Genomic DNA, 26972 nt, shown 5'->3' on the forward strand with positions numbered 1-26972 from the left:
AAAAAAGGATAATGAGCATTTTTATTATAACTTAAAAAAGTCTATTTTGCACTCGTTTGCATTTTATGTTTACATTTTAAATATACGTTTCATTGTGTTATTTATATAAATATTTATTATATTATGCATTATAGTATAATTCATATGTAATAATTAATATTAATATAATTTATCATTACTAATATTTTGGATTAGTGTTTATTTAAATTTAAAATTTTATTTTAGTTTAAGTTTCAGTCATTTTAGTCATGCCCTTTTTCATTTACATATATTTATATTATTATTTTTTTTCGCTTTAATTTTTATTTCAACTTTAGTTTTAGCAATTCTAGTATTTTAACATAATTTATTCCAGTTAGTTTATTTTAATACTTTAAATCAACTTAAATATCAGAACAATAATTTACAGTTTTAGTGATCGTTTTATTAAAAAGAATATTAAAGCTAAAAAAAAAGAAAGAAAAATAAATACAATATTTTTTTATGTATAAATGCTATGTAAAAAACTAGTTTATTTAAAACTTAAAATAAGTATTTTTATCATATTTATATCTTATATATAAAAAAATGGCTTTATGTGCAAAATTAATATTTATATACTATATAGTTGTGAATATTTTGAATTAGCTTTTATTTTTATTAAGGTTTAGTTAAAGTTTTAGTGATTATATTATTTAATAATAATTATAAAATAAATTAAAAATTGACTTGACTTGTTGACTAATTCCTAATAAAAATGTTAGACTGAGCTTCTTTTATTGATACTTACTAAATATCAAATATATTTAAGACCAACCTTTTCTTGACTCTGAGCTAGCTGCAATGCATTCTGGGATTCTACTAAAATGCAACCAAAATGAATTCTTCTGCACTTGAGGTTCTCCTTGTGCTTTATAAATCCACGGATTGAAACTCTCAGAAAGCAGCATCAAGTTGTTTGCTCAATCTGCTGTCTGTGTACAGTAACTAGCGTACAAAGTTCAGTATAACTTCAGCTAACAGAGAACTAAATGAGTGAACGTGGAATCAGAAATCTGGACATTTGTGCAGTTAATTAAGATCACAGCATGCACGAGGTCAGCTGGAGATTCACAGCTTCACTGCGCTCTGACCGACAGAACACGTGTGTGTGTGTGTGTGTGTGCAGACAGATGACCCTGCTGGGCTACAACTCACTGAAGTGTTTTTAAGACTTTACTGTCAATGTGGTTTAATTAGCCAATGAACTATCAACACGCTAACAAGTTCTCTTTCTCTTTCTGGTCTGTCAGCTTAAGTCAGTGTTTGAAGGAGCTTTAGTTTCTTGCACAGAGCTCAAACTTCTGCAGGCGTCTGCAGCTCAGATGTAGCTTCTCTCATATTGGTAGCAATAGCCAAAAACACATTGTATGGGTCAAAATTATAAATTTTTCTTTTAAGCCAAAAATCATTAGGATATTAAGTAAAGATCATGTTCCATGAAGATGTTTTGTAAATTTCCTACTGTACATATAGCAAAACTTAATGTTTGATTAGTAATATGCATTGCTGAGAACTTCATTTGAACAACTTTAAAGAAGCGATTTTCTCAATATTAAGGAAACCAAATTATTTGAATGTAATTAACCTACACACAAAAGGCATTACTTAAAAAAAAAAAAAGCACAAACAAAATCAAGTAAAACAATTCCTAAAATGAACTTTGTTTAAGATAATATAGCAATATATCCATATATCTATATCTATCTAAAATATGTGCAATTAAATTATCAAATTATATTTGATTATAAAATTTAAATTATTTAATATATTAATAATCATTGCATTAGATTATAATAAATCAATCAATATATCTATATACATATCAATATGTACATTATTAACTGTTATATATATATATATTTTTTTTTTTCAGAAACCGTGTTTTCAACCACAATAACTATGCTATTTATTAACAATTATTAAATAGCAATTTAATTTAGTTTTCAAATATTTCTATTAAAATTCATTTTAATTACAAATGTTTATTGCTAGTGATTTTAGTACATCAACACACTTCAGTTAGTTGCCAATTAATTGTTTTAGTAAAGACTAATATTTCTTATAATTTATTTAAATATCAGCTTTATTTCTATAATTGAGCCTGACGGACAGATGGAGATTATAAAGTGGTAATACACACACATCGCTTGATTGATCGCTGTCTGATTCCTCTTGATTCGATTCGATTTGACCTGAGGAGACGCTTCTCACTGGACATGACTCGCTTCATGATGCATTAATGAACAGATTTCAGCTCTGACATGAACACACTTCATAAACAAACCATAGTGAAGCGAGCTGTCAGTGCATTCTGTTCCTCTATAACAGCGCTAACCAAAAACAGTAATTATTCCCACACGACAAACACAACAACAGCATGAATAACATAAATAACAATAACACCGCAATCCACATTACTAATTCATGCTGCTGTGCATTGTGGGTAACTCTGAACACATCACAGCATTAAATGCAAAGATCTACTCTTCTGTGCGAATATTACTTTTTCTTATTTTTACTTTTATTTAATTGTAACATGTTTATAACTAAAGGCGTTACACTTATTTTAAATGTAGCTATATTATAATTTATATATATAATTTATTATACATTTTTTACATGTCTCTTTTTAATTATTTTCCATTTTATATTATACCTTTACTTACTACTGCTCCTGATTTTCACTGTGCACGTATTTATTTTTATATATGTATTTATTTTTTACATTTATGTAAAAAAAAATTTTCTCAAAATAGATGAATCTATTTATTTTTATATTAGACTTTTGCATATTCGTGCACCTGATTTTTACTGTGCACTTTTTGACATTTTTAAATATATAAATATTTACCACTTATCTTTATTTATTGTTCAGTAGTCTTGTGTCTACTTAAAGGCCTTGCATATGTTTTGTTATTCGTTGCTGCACCTGAATTTGCTGTGCATTGTATTTATTTATTTACATTATTTCTATATATTTGTAAGGAGTTCATGTAAAAGCCTTGCATTTTTTACATTTTATTTAAATATTGTTTATGCAACTGATTTTCACTGTGTACTTTAAAGTACGCACACACACACACACACACACACACACACACACACACACACATATATATACTGTATATATACATTTGTTTTCTGCTGTAACTAAAACAAGAAAATACTATTTCTAGTACTTTTATGGTCTTTATGCTTCAAAGTTTAATCTACTGTGCAACTAAAATTTACTGGCAATTTCTGAGTAAACCCTAAACCAAATTTTTGTTTTCAGTGTATGAATGAAAGTCCCACCAGTCACTGAAATGCCATTTACGTATATTTGGGTCTTTCTCATCTCATGCAGAAGGAGCTGTCCTCGTCTGAATGAATGCAAACAGCTGCTCGAGGCAGTTATGAACACGGGACAAAACAATCATACGAGCGGATTAGGAACGACTCACTTCACCTTTAAGAGTCTGCTGCATTCAATAAAACTCATTAGAGATGTCCAGCGAGGTTATTTTAAGCCGCTTGTCATGTTCACAGCTTCAAGATGAGAGTACAAACCCCGCGGCCGGCTCTCATTATTACAGTCACTCCTGAAAAACTATACGGAAATCAGCATTCGGCTCAATTAGCATGTTGAGATGAGATATCCAGGGAGCACTAGTTAGTGTGCGAGTGTCCCTGGTGCACGAGCAGCTTTCATTTAACAGGAACAATGGAACACTAATGGAACATGAGAGGCCTGAAACAAAGACACACACACACACACACACTGTTTCATCAGTCATATCTAAATGCTGTTAAACACCAGAGTTTAGTCCATGAAAAATGAGCAGAAGGGCGAATTCAAGCCAGCGTGTGTGTGTGTGTGTGTGTGTGTGTGTGTGTGTGAGAGAAAGATTAATGTTACGAGAGGAAAGTCTTCCAGCTGTCTGACTTCATGATAAACTCCTGCACACCAGGGATATTAGTTAACTAAAACTAAAAGCATGCATAAACAAACAAACACAAAACTTGAAGATTTATGATTTTTTTATGCATTTTGATTTCAGCTATTTTCCAAGACAACATTTTACATTTTGTTTAGTTTAAGTGCTAAAATAACTAAACCTTATATATATATATATATATATATATATATGCATGAAGTCTAACAAACATTGTCTTCATCCTCAGTGTTTTAGCAGTTTTGCAAAGTTTGTGCATCTTTATTTACAATCAAGACATCTAATGACATTTATGCATTTGTAACTGTGACACTCACACATGCTTGACGCCGTTGTAAGGGTTTTGAAACTCTTGATGTGTTTCTCTGATCCCAGATGTTCCAGAATCTTCCTTAATTCCCATATCGTCCGCTATAGGAAGGATAGAGGTTTCCCAGATTTTCAGCATCACGAGACAATACACACATTATCACACACCTAACAAACACACACATCGCTGGAGGTTATGAAGAACAGAATCACTGGAGCAGAGCAAAGTTACACTGCATGCTCTTCTGTGTGTGTGTGTGTGTGTGTTAGTTATTACATCAACATGCAATTCTCTACACTCATTCAATTATCATAAATGCATAACCCGAAGAGATGAACAGATGAGAGAAAAGACAGGCGCTTCTGTCTCCACTGTGAAGGAAGTTCCACATGATTTCTCCATGTATTTGAACTTTTTGTGCCAGTTTTATGAATATTGAACCCTGACGGTGGTTTGTTGAAACAACGGCACGACTGCAGCTTTCACAAACGTTCCTCTTCGTTTCTGTTTGGGTCCAGCTTTGTGCCTTGAAGGATTGTGGGTATTGAGTTCAGCAGCACAGAATGATGCAAGTATGAATACAGTATGAATCTGAATAATGTCTCTGTAGTTTTAGTTTAGTTTTCGTGTGATTGATAGTTTTTAAATGAGATCACATAAAAAATTATGCTCACTTGGCACATGCATCATTTGGATTAAAACTAAATCGTATATATAAAACATACAAAAATTATATGTGAATTCACTATAAACAACATTTATTTTAAACGTCAAGCATGCATGACTTTATTTAAAGCCAAAGTGACACTAGCAGCTTGTGTGAAATGCATCTTCTCTCTTTCCACACCACGGAAAAATGTGTGCGTGCACATGGTTTGCTGGCTTTATGAGTGTTTTGCATCAAAAGAGTCGCTTTGGAATATCTAACATGATTTTCACAATATTACTGTTTTTATTGAAACATATCTACATCTTACAAAAATCTTATATGTGTATATTTATACTGTGTGTGTGTGTGTGTGTGCGCGCGCATGTATAAACACTGAATTTCTGAATTATTTTATCACCTGAAATGTGCAAATTTAGTATCATCAGAAGTGCATAAATGACACGCTTCCCCTTTAAATAATTCAGTCTGAACAACGGTGTAAGATACAACGCATCTCGATTCTTCCTGACAAACACTCATTCATTTGGTGGCATTTAGTGGTCTGCTGATGTTATAATGTCTGAACGGGGATTTCAAAGCAGTTTAGCTGGAGTGTGTGTCTCTGTGTGTGTGTGTGTGTGTGTGTGTTGATGCTCTCTCTCTCGGTGGTCAGATCGATGGCTGTCCTCTAATTCAACACACTGTTTACTGACACTAAAAGTCAAAAATGAACCTGCACTTGAACACATCAGAGACTCGCAGAGACCCCAGAGACTCTGTTCACACCGAGAGAAAGACATTATCTGGTCTTTAATATGTTCTCAGAACGTTCACACAAAAACATTGTCTATACATCGTTCATGGAACGCTGAAACATTTTAACTGGAGAGTTCATGAACAATTCTTTCATCAATTATTCACACTTCACTTGTTGCAAACTGAGATATTTCTTCTGCTGAACACAAAAGAAGAATGTTACCGGTACCCATTGACTTCTATAGTTTTGTTTCCACACTGTGGAAGTCAGTGGCTACCTTCAACAGTCTGGTTACTGATTTTCTTAAAATATATATATATATATATTTGACAGAATTTTCATTTTGGGTGAACTATTCCTTTAAGTCTGATCTCTGTACACTGTCAGATCAATATGAGCAGTAAGATTAAACAGCGTTAGTTAAAAATCCAACTACAAGGGTTCCGGAAAACAACTTTCAACAAATGTGATTTGGATTTAATTTAATTTGGATGTTTATCTAATATGTTACTACATTCGTTCAGAGAACATTCAGAAATGATACATTCAAAATGTATCATTTAGCAAAAGTAATGTTTGCTAAATGATACAACGGAATGTTCCCAAAACGATACATTTTGAATCTTCAAAGAGATTCTTCAGAAATGTTTCATGACTTAATGGGAATGTTAGGAACATTTTCTAAGCTGGGATTCTACTATATACAATCAATAGAAAGTAGGTTTCTAGGTATAGTTGCTAAGATCTTCTACGGTTGCTAGACTGTGATTGCTTTCTGATAATGGTAAACCTATCGACATTTGCAATAGTGATGCTTGACAGAGCATTAAAAAAAATGCTAATAACTGTATTGTATGGTTATGCAACACTGTCTTACATGTCACACACCGGCAGAAAAACGCACTAGTAACAGGTCCCAAATTCCTTTCATTGATTTTTATTTGTCCTGATCCCCGGCTGGTCCCTTGGCCCCCAGTGAGAGTGACAGGCGGCTGATGGACAGTTCATTTAAACTGAAACCGGGCTGTCTTTCTCTCTGCCTGTCTCCCATTCCTTCACTTAATTTGCCTCTTTTCTGGGGCTGCAGACAAAGCTATCTCTGCGAGAGAAGCCGTGCTGATTGTATGTGTGTATTGTGTGCTGCTCCTTTTTCTAAATGAGAGCCACGGCTGCGGGTGCAGAGGCTCTTCTAATAGCAGCTGTCAATAAAAACCTGCCTCCCCCGAGCAGATTGTAGCAGTAAAGATGTATGTATATGCCGAGTGGATGGCGTTAGCTTGACAGTGAGGTCTAAATTGGCATGTGAACTAATGCAGAAGACACTAATTAAACACACAGATTAAACTAACAACACTGTCTTCTACTAATCAAACTTTCGAGCACTTACTCTCCACTCTCAATTAAAAAAATACAACAACACAACATTGTTAAAAAGAAACTGATAATGCTGAGAAACACCATCGTTGTGCATGTCATGTATAACGTGAAGTGAGGGATGCAACTGACGTGCACAACTACAGACAATTAACAGCCCAAAGCACACATTTTAATAGCGCTTCTGGTTACTTTGAGACAGCGAGTTTTCCCCCAGTAGATGTCAGTCTAATCTTCACATCCTCAAACACATTCATGCATGAAAACCCTCAAACACACCCCTTAAAAAAAGAAAGCACTGTGGTTGTACTACGGTAAGTCTGATGTACTCACAGTATTTGAATATCACTATAATAAGGCACTTCAAAGAAGAGCATGGTTTCCAAAACATCCGATTATATTCAAATGTTGCATTCTTATGGTAATAGCATGGCACTTCATTTCGGGGACACCTGCATAAACACAATCACAACATCAGCTGCTTTGATCTGTCTGTCTGAGTTAGTGTGGGATCTCAATGCTCACACTAATAGTTCCACGGTGATCGTGGTTTCTTTGTACATGTACCTGGTCAATCAGCAGCATTTTAATCACCTATATTGGAAATATCACCATGGTATATAAATATTCTTAAAGATTTAGGTGTTCCTGTGGCTCAGTGGAGAGCATTGTGTTAGAAGCGCAAAAAGTTCTGGGTTCAATTCCCAGAGAACACACATAATGATTAAAAAATAAAATAAAACTTATTGTTAAAGACAGTTTCTGGTCCCCATTGACCTCCATAGTTTTTTATTTTTTCTTACCCATACTATGGAAGTCAATTAGGACCAAAAAAAATTTGGTTACCAACATTCTTCAAAAATATCTTCTTTCATGTTCACCATGAAACTCAGATATGTTTGGGACAATTTTGAGGGTGAATTTATGACAGATTTTTTTTTTTTTTGGGGGTGAACTGTCGCTTTAATAAATACATTAGCTAACAGGGAACGCTCTCGTAACGTTAATAGAACGTTCATTCGAAGTGATCTGGTCTTTAATCGTGTTTGTTAAACGTTGCTAATTGTTTCAGAACGTTCAGAGAACATTCACAAGTAACGTTTCCACAATGTTTGAAACATGATAAAATGGAATGTTCCCTTAAAGTTCGTATAACCAATAATGATAAAAAACAGGGTTGACAGAACATTCAGAAAAAAAAACATTTTGTAACTAAATGGAAATTTAAATTAAATCGCCATTATACTACAAAAAAAGGTTTTGTTTATTTGTTTTTTTTTGTACTGGTACCATAGTAAAACCATCGGTTTGGAGAAGTACTATAGCAAATAACATCTTTTAGGACATGTACGCAGGCGATACCATGTTTTCTGATCATGCACCGAGCGTTACACGTACAGCGTAGTGCTACATTTTCCGCTAAAAGGGTTTTTTGGTTTAGTGTGGCACGGAGGTGTGTGAGCTCAAATCGCGTTTAATCCTCACGCGCCGGAGCGCGTCATCACGGCGTCCGGAGATAGAATCGATCCGCTCAATCGCACGACGTTCAGTCACCTGAACGTCACATGCATCTAATCCAGTTAAAGCCCACGAGACGAACCAGTGTGCCCATTCCCCGACTATAAAAGCCCGAGGCTGATGCACCACATCACATTTGCGCGTAAACACCGTAAACTGAGAGATACTGAGGAAGCTCTGACGCCGTTAAACTGAAGTGTGTTGCTGATGTGAGAGTGATGCTGTAAAGAGACCTCCTGCGTCTCCTCCCCTCCCTCCTGCTCTCCTACTCCTCGTTTCCACTCCTCACTTCGCGTTCACCCACGAGAAGAGCTCCGACCGTCCAGCATCATGTCCTCAGACGTCCAGCTGCGTCACCACACGGACCCGGACAGCAGCGACCCCGCGGGCGCCAGGAGCGACTGAGAGCAGGTAGGACAAACTGTCTGTAACTGCGAGCTGTCTAGAAAATATTTCAGCCGATTTGTTACATCACGCACGAGCCAATGCTTTCATAAGCCTGCAAACCATTAAACGCGCGTCAAGGAGCGCGCATGAAAAAAACACAAGGTTCCCAAATAATTTTTTTTTTGTGTGTGTAAAAGTCCCACTGAGCTTGAAATCGATGGAAAGCACCAGGAGACGCGGCTCACTGTAGCTGTTTCTTGGATTGAGCTGTTGCACTTGACGCTCCATGGAGACTCCATAAGCATCGCCGATTTCACGCGCTGTCCTCAACTTAACTCACTCAAGCCAGGCGCGTAAGCAACTTTAAGACTTCACTCATCAGAGACCATTTAGAGTATTTTCGGCAGATCCGAGAGCAGACATGAGCTAGAAAATGGCTCAATTGGGCTCCGTTTGCGCGCAGACAATGCCGTAAACGGAATTTACGCACAAACCAACCCGAAAAAAATGCCTTCAGTCTTTTAAATAACATCTGGGTATCAGATCGAACATTTGAGGGTTCAGAGAAACTGATTTGGTTGCATTCCTTGCCGTTCGAGTTGTGCGTAAAAGGTTTTTGCGCACTTGCGCGCGACATTTCATTTAAACACTGGACGGAATAATTATGTAAACTATAGTTGGTCAGTTGCTTGTCATGCATCTGCCCTAAATAATGCAAAAATGTATGCACATGTCAACTATTGTCAATTAAAGTGTCTCTATGTAGGCTACCATGACATTATTGATATTGGGCACCGTCCCAATGTGTGTGAACTGATTTTCCATCTGTTGTGATCGACTGGCGTTCGTGGCGCGTGGTTTTCTCTCCTGTGCACGGATATATCCTCGTTAATTTCCAACTACAGACCTTCTTTAATAGAAACAGCGCTCATCAAACTGGTATAAACCAATGTGTCCAACAGAAATGTGGGATCCGCAAGGCAAATTCGCGCTGGATGGAGGATTTCTTTGATGCGCGTTTAATAGTCTTGTTTTATTCTCCATAGGAGGTTCACATCATTATTTGGAAAAGGTCACGCACCACCGGTCCTGGCCTCTAATGCTTTCCCTTAATGTTTGGGCAAGGATTAACTGTTATGAATCAATAACTTGTGCTGGAAGTTTTCATCTTAAATCTCTGATTTATCTCCTCTGCTGCTCTGTGCATGGATCAGGAAGCGCGCGCGGAATCGATAATCAAAGCGCGTCACGCGTCTGCTAGTTTTTAACCTTCAAGTTTTGGCAAATATTTCATAGGCGAAAGAAAATAGACATCTACTCATGACTGCTCATACTTTAGGCATCAACTCCACTTGTGGACGCTGTACAGGTGAAATGTGCTGAACTGGAACTAGTGCGCAGTTGAAATGAAGCTTTATTCACGGCGAAATGGTTTCATGAGATGTTCTTCACGCTGTTGTACGTTTCTCGCTCTTTTGGTTTGGCGCGTTCTGTCCGTTAGAGCGCGCGTTAGATGCAGACGGGGGCGCGCATGAACGCGCACTGGAGGAAAAAACAGAACGCTACAGATAAAATTCTAAGTGATCTTTTTTTTTTTACATTTAATATATAGTATTTTTTACACACAATATTTCAGGGTTAAATTGTACAGTGTGTACTAAAAATGTATATTTAAATAGTCAATATGTGCTGTATACCTCTATCACACACACACACACACACACACACACACACACACACACACACACACACACACACACACACACACACACACACACACACACATATATATATGGATTTTAGTCCATGTATGTGTGTTTAAGACCATCAACATGATAGTTTGAGCCTTAAAAACTCTCCTAAATATTGATGACTCATGACTCGCAGATTATTATTTTTTGTCCAATCACATGCTCTCTAGAATGAAAAAGTCCTGCCCCCTGATGTCACGTGACACAGATCTAAGTCCGGGCGCTCAGGGACACTTTCAGGCTCAGTCCAGCTGGAGGTCAGCAATAAATACAAATAAACAGGGTCCAAAACAGGAAAATCTGATCACTCAGACCACATTTAGATAAATGCAATACTTAATAAATAATAAAATGGACAATAAACATTTATGCATTAGCAACAGAAAGACAAACCAAACAGATTATTAAATGTCAATAATAAAAATCATTAGAAATACTTAAATTACATAAATATATAAACACATATAATATAAAAATATATAATCGCATAAAATGTTTTAGCAATATAATATTTACATTATGATAAACTTTATAATAAAATATTTTACTATTAAAAATAATATATATATATATATATATATATTTATAATACTTTTTTATATTAATATACTAGCATTATAACACTATTTATTTACATCATAAACATAATTTTACCATTAAAAGTATATGTTAAATATGTAAACAGAAAGCGATATTGTGCTGGTCAATGCTGTTGAAGTCCTGGCTCTGCATTTCACCTGTCCGTCGTCATGCACCTTTTCATTTTATACTTCTATTTTAAGAGTCTTCTGTGTTTGGCTGATGCTGGTGTTGAGCTGGTGAAGAAAAGACGTAATGATCTCTGCTGTGTGCACAGGAGAGGTGAATAATGTTTATGGAGTTGCAGTTGAAATCATTTATAAGTGCTAACAGGACTGTAGAGACCGTGTCAGACTGACTGACAGCATCTCACACACACACACACACACACACACACACACACACATGTAATTAGCTTGATGAATGTCCATATATGGTATGTCCTCAACATTCTTAGAATGTTCTGAAAATGTTCTCTCAAATTTATAAACAAACGTTCTGGTCTTAAATAATGCTCTGTGCTAATAAAATAACATTAAAATTATTATTTACCCAACTATGATGACTTCTGCTGCTGAGAAACCCGGAGATGTGAAAAAGGTCCATTCATGGAAGGGTTTTCCTGAAACGTTTCCTTTGGGTGTTTTTCTAAAAGTTACTGTATGTTTCGGAACGCTCACAGAACATTCAAAAATGTAACATTTCCATGACGTTCCAAAATGACAAAATGGAACGTTCCATGAACGTTTGAATAACAAAACAAAACAAAAAAACATTTTTTTTAAACATAACTCAATGTAACATTTCTCACGATATATTTTTGTATATTTTAGTTCAGTTCACACAAAAATAAATACCCTATCATCATTTACTCATCCTCATGTCGTTCCAAACCTGAGATATTTAACAGAACATCCCAGGTGCTCTTTTCCCACCGACCAAAGTGACTGTGATGACACAACATTCATTTTGTGCTGAACTACTCCTCTAATGATCCCACACACGCTCTCTGCATCTCATCAGCTTCACAGCAGGTTTGCCAAACCTCCGTCATCCGTTCCAAGGGAGACAAATGAAAAATATATGCAAATGTACTCACTGTTTTCTGGAGCCTGGTGAGCACAGCCCAGAGGAAAGTCTTGTTCTCGCACAGCTCTGGAGACACAGTGCCATTCTCAATCGCTTCATGTACCAACACTGCTTCTGATGTTTCTCCCGAGGACAAATAAAAACAGACACTAATAAGTTGTATAATATAATCCCTTAAAACCAGTGAGAAGCAGATAGATCATGGGAAGAGCTCAAATTAAGATCTGATGCATAAGTGGAGCTGGTAAACTTTAAAATGGGCGTCCAAAACTGTGGATAGAGAAAATAGTTACATTAAAATATTTTGAGATTGTGTATTTTAAGCAGTGTTTTTTTAAGTGCCTTTGAGATCAGCTTTAGTTTTTAATATGATTTTGAATTAATTTATTTTTGGAATGTATGTAAATGCATGGAAAATCTATATATCATATAAATAAAAAAATATGTATATATATTTGTATTCATTTTTATTGCAGTTTTAGTGCATCAACTAAATTAAAATGAGACGTTGCTTTGGAAACTTTTGATATTTTAGTTTCACACTTTTTTTGTTCTTTGAATTAGTCAATTATTTTAAATAAAATAAAATGCCTTTTTTTTTAAATAGAGTCGGCTCTTTAGATATGCGAGCCAGCTCCCGTCGTTCACCTACAAGAGCCGGCTCTTAGAGTCGGCTCATTCGCGAACGACCCATCACTAGTGTGTGTGTGTGTGTGTGTGTGTGTGTGTGAGCAGTCAGTCTGTTGACACACTCTGGTGATCTCTCTGCTTGTGCGACACAGCGTGTTTGAGGGATTTTTCTACATTTCACATCTGATATTCTCTGTGCAAAACTCCTGAGGCACAAAACACTGTCAGACACGAGCTGATCTGACAGAGGGGACTCTGTGTGTGTGTGTGTGTGTGTGTGTGTGTGTGTGTGTGTTTAAGGGGCTTGGAGGTTATTGTGTATCACTGGTGATCACTCTTTCTCGCTCTTGTTAAGTTTACACTGTAAGGCTTGATGTTCAGAGAGAACTTGGTATAGCTTCAATATTTCTACAATAAACGTAAATAAATCCATATGACATTAATCAAACAATCTGTTATTGTAAATGTCTAGAACACAGCTGGATTATTACAAATGCAGCTAGCCACAACCGCAGCATTTCTGTAATAAACATCTAAACAAATCTGTATATTATTACGCAAGCAGATAAATGATACCACAAACGTTCAGTGTTGGTGTTTCTGCTGTTTACACACATGCAATGCTCAGTGTCAGTGAAAACTTTAATAAAGCTTCTGTCTCTCATCCTCATGACTCTGTTTAAATAAATTGAACACAGTAGCATGGTAATTCAGTCAAATGTCGACACATAACCCAGAGTAAACACAGCCAGTCGAATTACAAGAACTTCATTCCAGGTCCTATGAACTCAAATCAAATCTGAATTCACAGATCGCTTTTACAATGTGCAGAAGCCAGGATGTGATTTAATTCACCGTGCACACTTCTATTACTACCCTAACTAGTGTGCTAGCCGTGGTGTGTCCGTGTGTGTTTTTATTCATCTGGATTTCAGCATTTGTCCTCTAGAAACAAAAATACTGGCCTTATCAAACTCAAGTTTCTTCAGCTGCCTTTAAAGCGGATTATTGCTAAGCCTGAAAGATCAAGCACTAGCTATAAAACAAGCAAATTGATCAATGAGACTGGTTTAAGACTTGGTCGGAACCGGATCAAGGTTGGTTTAGTGTAGGTTTTAAGCTTTAGCTGTCCTCCCAAGCATCAGTATTCATGGCCTGCGTTCTTCTTTCATTTAAAGTGCATGAAGTGGGTTAACAGAGCTGGACGCGACCCAACATAAGGTCATCAACCCAGTTTTCCCAGTGCATTTACAGCAATCAATACACACACACACACACACCTCGCTCTCTCAGTCTCGTAGGTAGATCGTTTTGGCTCTGGCAGGATTCTCGAGTCTGGATATTCAGCCTTACTGTCCGTCTTCCAAACTAAATGAGATTCAGATATCTTTAGACCTGAAGACTTTTCCAAAAACAGACGGTGAAGTGAAGAGCAGGAGACGCGGTGTGGCGTGCAGTGCAATAATAGACTTAAACACTGGGATATACAGCAACAAATGCACGCTATCAAAACATTTGCTTAATCTTTGGTTGGGTCAATTTTTTGATATTGAGATTTGTGCATCATCTGAAAGTTTAATAAATACGTTTTCCAATTGAAGTATGGTTTGTTAGGATCGGACAATATTTTGCCGAGATACAACTATTTTAAAATCTGGAATCTGAGGGTGCAAAAAAATAAAAAATAAAAATAATAATTTGAATATTGAGAAAAACGCTCTTTAAAGTTGTCAAAATTTAAGCTCTTAACAATGTATATTGCTAATCAAAAATTAAGTTTTGATATATTTACTGTAGGAAATTTACAAAAAATCTTCATGGAACATGATCTTACCAAGTAAGATTCTCTTGAAACTGTTGCTCTGCCGTAACAGTAAATGAACTGAAAAATAAAAAAAACGTTTACGCTAAAAATGGAGCTTCTATTTTCCAGATGCACTTGTGTTTACGTGGAGTATGATGAGATATGATCAATACTCTCGAAAATCATCAGCACACACTCAGAACTATTTAGAGGAAGTTTGGATGCAGGTGAAGATGGCAGCAGGAAACAGATGGACTCGTGTGTCTGAGTGGCTCTACAGGACACAAACACAGAAACGTTTAGATTCCTCACACACTCCTCCGCTCTAATTACACCAGCCTTCTGATGCACGTCTCCAGAGAGCTTCTTTCCAATTATCTATCTGCTAGAGATTCATCTCTTTCCATCTCTATGGAATAACTGCGGGGTTATTTGCCTCTGAACGCCGCTCCACTCCTGTGACTTTCAGAGATCAGCGCTCTGTTCTAGATCACAGACATCAGCAGCTGAAAAAGAAAAACAGCTTGGAAAAGCTCTGATGGTATCAGGTGTGTGTGTGTGTGTGTTGCTCAGACACAATGAAATATCACGGCTTGCCTTCTGTGGTTAATTTTAAGTTTGTAAAGCTTTGGATGAGCACACGTAGGAATAAAAGATTATTTGATAGGACATCTTTTTGTAGTTTTACCACACGTCTCAGTTTTTTAATAGCCACTTTGCCACTCGCATCTCACTTCAGCACGTTGCAATATCGGTAGATGTTTTTGATCGCCAGATAGCATCTGTTTATCGTCACATTTTTTCATTTTGAAAGGATTTCACCGTGTTTGCTTGAGTTCTTCATATATGGCAGCATTTTGTGGGACTTGTAATTACACCATTAGTGTTGCTCTAAAAGGGAAATGAAAGCCTTCGAGCCAAAGAAACGGCAAAATTGACATCACAAACAGCTGGAAACACTGCACTGTTTCTAAAAGGCTTTCTCCGAACACTGCAGTGTACACTTTGTGAAATTACAGTTTGCGATGTTAACAAAACTTCTCCTGTGGTTTCCGTCACTGAAATTACGATCAATCTTATAGTCATCTCAGTATGTTGTCTTACTGTATTATTTACGATTAATTCATATTCCAAATGTCTACAGGCGAGTCTTATGAAGCCTATGAAAGTGTCATGTCACAAAAAAAAAAAAACTGAAATAAGAATTTATATTTTATACAAAGAATAAGCATATATCATAGGTAAAGACAATGTTTTTAAATCATCAGTTATTTATTTGTGTTACTGTGCTAATTTAAATATCAAAACAAAATATTATAAAAATTTATTGCAGTATTTTTGTAACATAGAGAAAAAAAATATGTGTTATATTAATTAAAATCACCACTGATAATAAAAGGAATTACAAAATAATTTTGTATGAATTACAGTAACTAACTGGACATTATGTTCACGACAATTAAACACACTTTCCCCTAAAGTCATATAACTGTCAAGTGAAAACAATATTATAGATAAGAAAATAATATATTACATTAATTTAAATCACCATTGAGAATAAAAATAACGATTAAAAGGGAGAACTAAAAATAATACATTTGGATGCATTACAGCAATGAAAACTTTGGGCACAATGTGCTTAAATGATTTGAAATGCACACACACACACACACACACACACACACACACACACACACACACACACATACACACAAAAAATAAAATCACATACATAACCTACTTCTCTATTTACTATAAAAAAATTCAAATGAGAGAATCAGTAAACACACAAAAAAAAAAGCATATTTAACATCCTAGATTTTTGGACATTTCAGCAGCTCGATTTGCTTTAGAGGAAAGAACCTGTCAAAACATTTCATTATAAATATAAAACTAGAAATAACTTCTGCTTCAATATCATAACCTCATTTCCAGCTCTTTCTCTTTCTCTCTCTCTCTCTTTTTCTTTTCTCTTTGTGTCGCTGAGATCTGACATGCACTGGAACGCAGTGCTGCATATATATATATATGTGTGTGTGTGTGTGTGTTTCTGTGGATGTATGAACATATGCATGTTTGACATCAAACTTTAGCTTTGAGGTCAAATATATATTCTATGCATGTTGAAAAATTGCATCATATAGTGTCCGTAATACAGAAATATTATGAGCATTCTGCCTTGCATCTGTGTTATGCTGATGATGACCTTGTCTGTGGATCTTAGATTTGACATTGATGTGTGTGTGTGTGTGTGTGTGTGTGTTCACACTCCACCATCACTCAACAATCAGCCAACCATGACCATAAATCTGACAGCAGAGCGTTCGGGAGCGTGTTGGATGCTCTGCAAGCGTGTTTTGGAGCACGTGTGAGATATTCCCGCTGCTTCTCTCTCTCTCATCTCTGACAGGCAGGAAAAGGACATCGGTCACACATGTGTCCGGTGGCTTTGAAGTGTTTTCTGCCGTGTTAGTGGTCACGAGGGCTGTGGTTTTCCGAGCATCGGCTTCGAATCATGGTGTATTCCTGACGAAAAGCTTGCTGATGTTTAAGTGCTTTTTATGTGGCGTAATTAACCCATAACATCTGTACTGCTACGAGACTTCAATCAGACATTTTTAAGTAGAAAGTCAACATGAAATGGCATCGGCAACCTATTTTACTTAGGTTCTCTGACATATATGATAATAAAACTGGAAATTCAGTGAGATTAAAAAGTAGGGCAGGACTTTTCATTAAGTCATTTAGCAGATGCTTTTATCCAAAGCCACTTTCTGTACAAATGAGGTCAATAGAAGCAAAACTAAGAAAACCAGCAAAGGTTAGCCTGACGTTATCCATGTTTTATGTGGAAATGAACGCTGTGTTCAATGTCTGCTGAAACTATGACTACATGATGAATCTCATGCAACTGGTGGTGAATAAGTTTATATTTTGCATTAAAATATACTAAGTAAAATGTTTTATTTCAATTGAACACTATTTAAACATCTTGGAAGTATTATAAGAATAAGAGGGATTTCAAACCATTTCGTAGAAGTAAAATGTGCAGATACATTACAATAATGCATAATGCATTAAAGTAAACTCACAATACAAAAAAGTCATGCTTATTCATTTCCTGTATGGAATGAAATAATTATTTTAAGAAGCAAAAAAAAAAAAAAAAAAATAGTTTAAACTGAACACTAGTATTACAAATAAATAAAAAATAATACATTTATTATAAATAAATAAATTATAAATTAAAAAAAATTTAAATCGTCACCATTAAGAATAATTAATTGTATTTGTTAGAAATTGTAGAAATTGAAAGTTATTTAAATTGACTACTAGTTTTATAAATAAATTAAAATTCATACATTTTTTCCATTCACACATGGAATTAAAGTAAAAAAAAAAATCTTATTTCTTTCCTTTGGATTTTAGAGTCAAATGTCACCCAAACAGTTATTTGACTGCTGCTTATCATTATTATCACCAAGAGAAAAAAAGGTAACTAATATAATAAAGACATTTAATTTTTCATTTTAAAAGAGTGAAAACATGTTCAACCAGACCAGGAAAGTAAATAGGGCCAATATAAACGTCATGTTGACTTGAAATGATCAGCTATAATGAGGTCTGACCTCTCGGAAACTTTAAAGATTTATAACACTCTTCGACTGACTTTACAGACCTGCAGCGGTTTACATCATGTGTGTGTGTGTGTGTGTGTGTGATTGAGAATGTCTGCCCTGCGTTTGGATGGCAGCCCCAGTGCATGCTGGGATTGATTGAGCTGTCCCTGTCAGCCGCTGGAGTTATGACATCATCAGGCCCCTCATAAGGCTCTCCATTGTTTTGAAATGAAAGAACATCAATTTCCTGCCCAGTGAAGCCTACGGGATGATTTGTGGCCACTATTATCCTGCCGACGTGTGGCGAGAGCGCAAAAATACGGACTCTGAGGAGGACAAGCTCCCGTCCTGTTCTCCGTCTAATCACCTGAGACAGGTAACACCGCTGCATACCTGCAACATCCGCAAAAGCAGTTTAGACTCATTAGACACGTGATAATGACGATCCTGTCACACTTACTCGACCCACATCGACTTCCTCTCTTCTGAGGACTACAGAAACCAGAGAGTTTTAGATTAAATTGGTACCAAGCCAATTAAATATAGAACCATCTAAAAGTATATATATGTATAATTTTTAATGCTCACCAAAGCTGCATTTATTCGATCAAAAATAAAAAAAATATCAAAATTTTTTGAAATATTATTACTGTTTAAAACAGCTGTTTTCTGTGTGAATCTGTGTTAAACTATAATTTATTTCTGTGATGCTCCGCTGTATTTTCAGCATCATTCCTCCAGTCTCCAGTGTCACATGATCTTCAGAAATCAGGATAATATGCTGATTTGCTGATTAGATATAAACTATTTATATTTAATACAAATGCATGAAACCCATTCAAATTAAGACAAACAACTGAAAACAATGGAGGACCCTGTGCTCCGAAAATTAAAAAAAATATATATAATTAAATTGATTAGTAGTGTATATTTGTATATGCATCCCCAAATTTGGATAAAAGTGTCTGGAAAATGACTAAATGTAAATATATAAAAGCATTACATCATGTTAAAGTGCATGCTACAGAAAACTACATGAAAATGCTCTAGATTTCATATCAAACAGCTGTTTTAATAATTATTTTACGTATCAATATCAGACCTGAAGCACCATATCTGACCCAAATGGGATTTGACAACAGCAGACTTGAATTTTGGTGTTTTCTTCGCACAAAGTGCTTTTTTAAACTACTGAAGACTTCTGTATCATACTTTCATCTTGACAGCCCTGTGGACAAAAACTTCACTCTGTACTTTTCCTACTGTAAATATATCAAAACTTAATTTTTGTATTATTAATATGCATTGCTAAGAATTAATTTGGACAACTTTAAAGATGATTTTCTCAATGTCTTGAATTTTTTTGCACGCTCCGATTCCAGATTTTCAAATATTGTCCATACATCAATGGAAATCTTATTTATTCAGCTTTTAGATGATGTATCAATCAAATCAATCTTGTTTTGTGTTCCTGAGTCACACGTGTTATTTGCTCGCATAATTGTCTAGGTTATTAATCAACCGAAATTATAACTTATTATTATAAATATTTAATAATTTATGCATTTTGCACTGATAATCCGTGCATTTTGGACAGGAATAAAAAGCTCTGAACCATTTCAAACAAGTATGAGTGTGAATGTTTGGCAAGAATATTTAATTTTTAAATAAATTTAAGAATATATAATTTAATTTTTTACTAATATAATCTTTTTTTCAGGATTCTTTGATGAATTGAAGGTTCAAAAGAACAGCGTTTATTCACATAGAAATATAAATCTTAGCATTTTAAATGCCTTTACTGTCAATTTGAACCATGCTTCATGAATACGATTATTTATTTTCTTTTTTTATCTCAATTTTAAGTTTAACTGCTCTCCAAATTTAAATGGAAGTTAATGACACTTTACACAAAAACATTCAACAGCATTACTGTTTTCAATATTGATAATCAGAAATGTTTCTTAAGCAGTAAATCATCATATTATTCTGATTTCTGAAGATCATGTGACACTGGAGACTGGAGGAATGATGCTGAAAATACAGCGGAGCATCACAGAAATAAATTACACTTTAACACAGATTCACACAGAAAACAGTTTATTTCAAATTGTAATAATATTTCACAATTTTTTGTGTATTTTTGATTAATAAATGCAGCATTGGAGAGCAGTTTAACTAACTTTAACTTACTCAGCAAGATGCTTTTTTCATGACTGATCTGAAAGAAAAAACTCACAACAAAAAAAAAAACAAAAGTGTAATTTTAAAAAATGTATGCAAATGCTTGAAAATGTATGGCAATGTTAAGATTGCATTAGATAATGTGCATATATATGTGCATCAGAATAATGCAAATTACACTTGCACTGCGAGAATAATCTGTGCTCGTTATATTTCGAGCCAAAAAGGCAGTTTGTAATGTTGTAATCGGTTCAGTCCTGTATCAGGTCAAAGCTCTCATTAATAGCCAGATCTGTACTCAGAGTTAACTTTGAATCACAGACACAATAATTCAGCACAATAATCCGAGCTGTCAGACAGTCATCTTCTCCGGCTGTTAGTGCGCAGGGTCGTGCATTGACTTTTAATTTTAGGGTAATGTGGCAGAACATTAGAAAAACATATGAAACCGTTTGGTCACACAAAAAATCTTTTGATCTAAAAGCTTCTGCTAAAACATTCTCATGAAAACAATCGTTAATGCTGGATTGTGACGGAAACATCTGCATCTGTGTTCAGAAATATGACAATAAAAATATGATCACTACATCACTCCCACACAAGTGATATCTTACTATAGAGAAAATATTAGCGTTTTTATTCATATTTTGAATTTGCTTTTTATTTTTAATTGTTAAAGATATTTTTTTATGTCTACATCGTTTACATTTTATTTCAATTTCAGTAAAAATTATTTTTTTAAGGTAATGCATAATTTTATGTTAGGAAATTTACAAAATATCTTCATGGAACATGATCTTTACTTAATACCCTAATGATTTTTGGCTTAAAAGAAAATTGATAATTTTGACCCACACAATGTTTTTTGGCTATTGCTACAAATATCCCCCAGAGACTTAAAACTGTGTGTGTGTGTGTGTGTGTGTGTGAGGTCAGGGTCGAGGGATTGCTCTGCGAGACATAATTAAATCAGGAATGAAAGATTTGCAGGGAGCAGCCCTTTAAAATTGAATTTTCTTCTGCAAGACTTTCCGCAGCAGGGAAGATCCCAGATAGACAGAAATGTGGGTTAACCAGAGGTTAGTGCTAGGAAATGCCCTTCGATTTAACCCACAACAAACGAACAGACCAACAAATACACCAGCATGCTCTTTGAGGATCAGTGTGCTCTGTTGTTCAGTTTAATGTCTCGGTTACGTCATGTTTTTGGTTTACTCTAGTGTACAGTTTTGAATAGCATTAAAATGTGAACTCTGAAATAGCTGTATTATATACTGTAGTTAACTAAAGCAAAACAATATACAGAAAACGTTTCTGTAACTTGAAATAAAATAAATGTTAACTGAAATAAAGTAAAACTATTTTAAAATAAATTCAGCTAGTAATTTCTCATTTTTATCAAGAGAAACTTGATGTGCTAAAAAAAACTATATAGGCATAATTAAAAAGAATTAATAAAAATGCCAAAAATACACAACAAAACTATTAAAATGTAATTTTTGATTAGTAATATGCATGGCTAAGAATTTATCTGGACAACTTTAAAGGCGATTTTCTCAATATTGTGATTGTTTTGCACACTCATAGTTGCATAAATAGTTGCATCTCGGCCAAATATGATCTGTTTCTAAACAATACATCAATGGAATGATTATATATTCAGCTTTCAGCTGATGCATTTTGAAAAATGTACACTTATGACTGGTTTTGTGATCCAGGGTCAGAAATGTTGATTTCCTGCTCAAAAAACATCTGATTATTTATAATGTTTAAATAAAAAATGCATTTTTAAATTGCATTAATATTTCACAATATTACTGTCTTAACTGTATTTTTGATCAAATAAATGCAGACTTCTTTCAACAACATTAAAAGTTCTTTAATTAAATGTTAATGCTGAAAACTGAGAATAAGCTGTTCAACAATGCTCTTTCTGAGCTCTCCGTACTCACTCTTGACATCAAGGATGCCGAATCTCTCCGAACTTAATCAGAGGCACAAATGTGAGTCGGAGGAACGGCCATTCAAGAATGAAGCACTAGCTCTGTCACGGACAGATGTCAAGGACTTCAGGCCATCATTTAGACTAATATCTGTCTAAATGGGTTTCATGGTCAAGTGATGAGTTTCCATCTTTATTTATCTGCACTCGCTCAGGCAATGGCGTCATCAAGCAGCATGCAACATCCCCATCCAGAGCGTCACTGAGGTGTCTAGGGTCTCGCTCAAGGCCACAGAGGCGATTGTAAATCGCTCGCCTCTCGAAGGCTCAAACCATCAGCCTTCTGGTTACCAGCACTGAGCTTTAACCATTACACCGCATCCCATAACCTGGCCCAGAGCAGATGTTGCTATAATGATGGCCTGCACTGAAAACTGCGCCACTGTTGTGACATGCAAAATGCTAATGAAGCCCAAAGTCACCTCATTAACCGGCAAATGTTCCAACGCTGAGAGCAAGCCACTTGGGCGGCATAATGCATCAATCATCTGTTTTTATAAAAAAACATTCAAATGTAATATAGTATTTTATATTTTTATTATAAAACTGGCAACACAAAAATCCATCCAGAACACCTACCTACAGCTCATTAGCATATGATGCCCACATTTGCATATCGAGAAAAATGCTGAAACAGGTTAGAGATTAATAAAAGGGCGTATTTGCATATGGAACTGTTAAAGGTACAGTAGCGGATTTAATTACAGGGAAATGTGGTCATCATTTACTCACACAAACCTAAGTTTAGTCTAAGTTAAGTCACAAAAGAAGATATTTTGAAGAGTGAACAGACGGTTGACGGTAGCCATTGAGTTTCATAGAATGGAACAAAAAAATAATAATACAATGAAAGTCAATGGCTACCGTCAGCTGTTTGGTTCTTTATTTTGGTTCTTCAAAATATCTTATTTTGTGTCGAGCAGAAGAATTTAACTCAGAAACTTGAGGGTACGACTTCACATTTTTTGGTGAACTATCCCTTTAATTCGTGCACTGTAAAAAAAAAAATACAATAAAAATAAGATTGTAGTATGTTTTACTGTAAAATAAACGAGGAAGGTTGAGGAGGGCAGCTTTAATTAAATGATATATAATATATATAAACTAGGGGAATTAGTCATTTAACATTTCTGATTCCACGAATGATTCTTTTGTTCTGATTCAGTGAGTCACTGCATTGATTCAGTCTGTGAACTTGAGTGTTTCTGAAAGATTCATTACAATGAATCAGACTCAAAAGAATCATTTGTGCGCAAACTGGTTTAGGAGAACCGTTGTTGCAACCAAACATCATGAAAGGGTCCGGTATTTATTTATTTATGTATTTTTCAGAAGCAGTTTAGAGTAAGAATTAACATGTAATTGTGACACACAGCACGATCTGAGCATGAGAGATTTGGTTTGGGATTTAGCAAACATTGAGCGGCTGTCAACAAGCGCATGGCACACGCTCTTGTGCACATATCAACACACACACAGACACAATTAAAGACAATACAAACCTTTTCACAGGACACACTCTGCATTAATGTGAGCAACACAAACCATCACGCTCACACGTTTTGTGCTTGCTTTCTAAGTCTTCAGGGACAAATTTGTCCTCTAAATCTGACAAACTTCCCTTTGGGAATAAACTAGGACGTCCTTTACAGGAAAAACCATTCGTACATAAAATAAATTATGTATTTGTTTTGAAAAATGCATTTTTTTAGGGGAACATGCAGCAAACAATTTGTCAAACTCAATGTAAAATTGAATCTAAAAGCGATTTATTATTAGTAATAATGCACTTTAAGAATGATGCACTATAAACGCCTCTCGTAATGATTTCTGATTGCCAGTTTTGTCTTATCTGATAATGCATTTGTGCAGTTTGTGCGTGCATCATAACAGATGCCACATATCTCCGTTTCAAGGTCCAGAAACCTTCTTAAACGATTTCTCCATCTCTCAGTCACAGAGAGAGAGACTCAAAGAGAAACAGACGGTCGTGATCTGTTAGTCGTCGGATCTAAACCTCGTGTAAACTCGAGGGACGCGGTCTGCGCAGACGCAGGCTTTTTAATTGGTTTCATTTGAATGAGTGTAAAAGCCACTGCGTTATTAGATTATATTTATCCCCGCAGCGCGGCTGCTTACATCAGCGCTGAAAGAGAGATTAATGTGCAGAGTTTTAAACTGCTGTGCTTTAATATTCCATCCAGATTTATCCAAACAGCTTTGTGCAAAGAAGATTTACATACAAAAACTGCACCACGGCTCTTGAAGGGTTCAAAAAACCCTACAATCTGTTGATTACCAGAGCAAATGCCTTCAGCGTGTTTGTAAAAGCACAGAACAAATGCGTTTTGATTAATGCAAGCTCTTACGACAGTCGTTACATGCATAAGTGTGTAAATCATCTTTTTAGTGCTGGGACTGCTGTTGACAAATCGCAGATGACCTCTCTTCGATATCTCAAATGCTTCTGCTATGTAGTAATGAGAAGTCTGCTGTTTACTGGCTCTGGGATCTTTCTTAAACTTTAATCTCAATTAAGTTGCAAAACACTGGGAGGCATGAATTGCAACACGAAGAACCAATATACATTAATTACATAAAAACTTAATACATTGTGATGTGTGCCTACATATGGCTTTATTAAAACATGTTAGAGAATATAAAATGCCAGATATATCAGACATTAGGGACAAGTAATTAAATAAAGACGAAAACTGTTTATTTATTAACAGGTAATTAAAAGAGTGTCAGACTATTTTTATACAGTATCTTACCTTTCAACAAATTTAAAGCTATTAATTCTAAAAGTCTATTAACTAAAACTAAAACTAAAACCATATATATTTTTTTCTCGAAATAAAATAAATATTAATTGAAATAAAATTAAATTAAACTATTTTCAAATAAAACTTGTGCTATTTTGCCAAGGCACACACCAAAAAAAAAAAAATTCATTAAAGTTTTAACTAAAATGAAAAAGACAACAAAATATAAAAATAAAATCCATTGCAAAATATGAACTCTATTCTATCTGTTTTATGACAAAACAGAAAAATTAATTATATATATATATAAAATTCTGAAAATAAGTGGCTGTTACATTAAGTGTATTTTATCCAGATGGCACATGAGATAAGCAGAAACAGTGTATACAATATATAAACAAAACCATGCAACCAATTAAGTAGGAAAGTGGAAAATCGTCATATTTTCATGATTTCTGAAGATCACGTGACACTGAAGACTGGAGGAATGATGCGGAAAATACAGATTTGATCACAGAAATAAATTACAGTTTAATAGATATTCACACAGAAAACAGATATTTAAATTAGTAATAATATTTCACAATTTTACCCTATTTTTCATCAAAATTGCAGCCTTGGTGAGCAGAACAGACTTCTTTTAAAATCATTATAAAATCACAATTATTTGAAACTCTTGACCGTTAGTGTAGAAATAGCTTGCAGATGAAGAAGTGGACGGAAAGTCCCCACCATGACAGAAATACAAACATGTGCATGTGTGTGATTGTAATGAGTCGCTGACCTCTTCACTTTCTCCTTTAATTAGGTTGGAAATGTCAAGAAGAAACTTCTTTCTGTCTTGGTTACTCTTTATGTGAGTGTAACCGATGCTCAGTCTGCCAAAGTCTGTGCTTGGCCCAGTTTTATGTGAAGAGACAAAGAAAAGACAAGAAACGTCAAGACATTATGAGCTCTGTGCTTCTGTCGTCTTAATTAATCGACATTTTTTGCATCCTAGCAACATCTCATTAAGGTGTCACGGAAGTTTCTGTGTAAATGCAAGTGTAGAGTAATTAAGACTAAAGAGGATCCAGTCATGAGTCATTAGCGTTTAAGTTAGTTTACAGAGTCACACACACACACACACACACACACACACACACACACACCTGCTGTTTCTGCTGACTGCCTCAAAATCCAATCCGAAACCATTTAACACACAGCAGACAGTTCAAATCCAACATGAAGCCTGTCTGCAACATATTTTACTTGACTTCACCGTAAGTGACATGTCCAGCGATGTAAGACATTCAAGGAGAAAGGGAGAAAACACATGAAATAGAGGATTTTTATCTGGTTTATACAAGTGTCACTAAATGAAGGTGCTTGAAAAATCTAAAATATATCTTTTGAAAAAAAAAAAAAAGTTTGTTTAAAAATATTTAGTTAGGATCAGTGTTTTTTTTTTCTTATATGAATGAGATGCTATTATAGTTTTAATTCATTTGTTTATATTTAAGTATTAGTTATTTGTGTGCTGGTCACTTTTATTACTTTTTTTAAGAAGATGTGTCCAGTAATGTCTAGTAAACAAATATACATTTTATTTATTTTT

The 26972-nt window shown here is 35.0% G+C and overlaps 1 protein-coding gene across 1 annotated transcript in view; it reads left to right on the forward strand.

Moving 5' to 3' along the window:
- The first annotated feature begins 8580 nt into the window (after positions 1–8580).
- LOC132098620 (muscarinic acetylcholine receptor M2-like) overlaps positions 8581–26972 on the forward strand; it is a 48157-nt gene continuing 29765 nt past the window's right edge. The window contains exon 1 of the mRNA XM_059504687.1: positions 8581–8975. The gene's annotated coding sequence lies outside the window, so the exon portion shown is untranslated. The remainder of the gene's footprint in view (positions 8976–26972) is intronic.

This window comes from Carassius carassius, chromosome 22 (genome assembly GCF_963082965.1).
Source record: "Carassius carassius chromosome 22, fCarCar2.1, whole genome shotgun sequence".
NCBI lineage: Eukaryota > Metazoa > Chordata > Actinopteri > Cypriniformes > Cyprinidae > Carassius > Carassius carassius.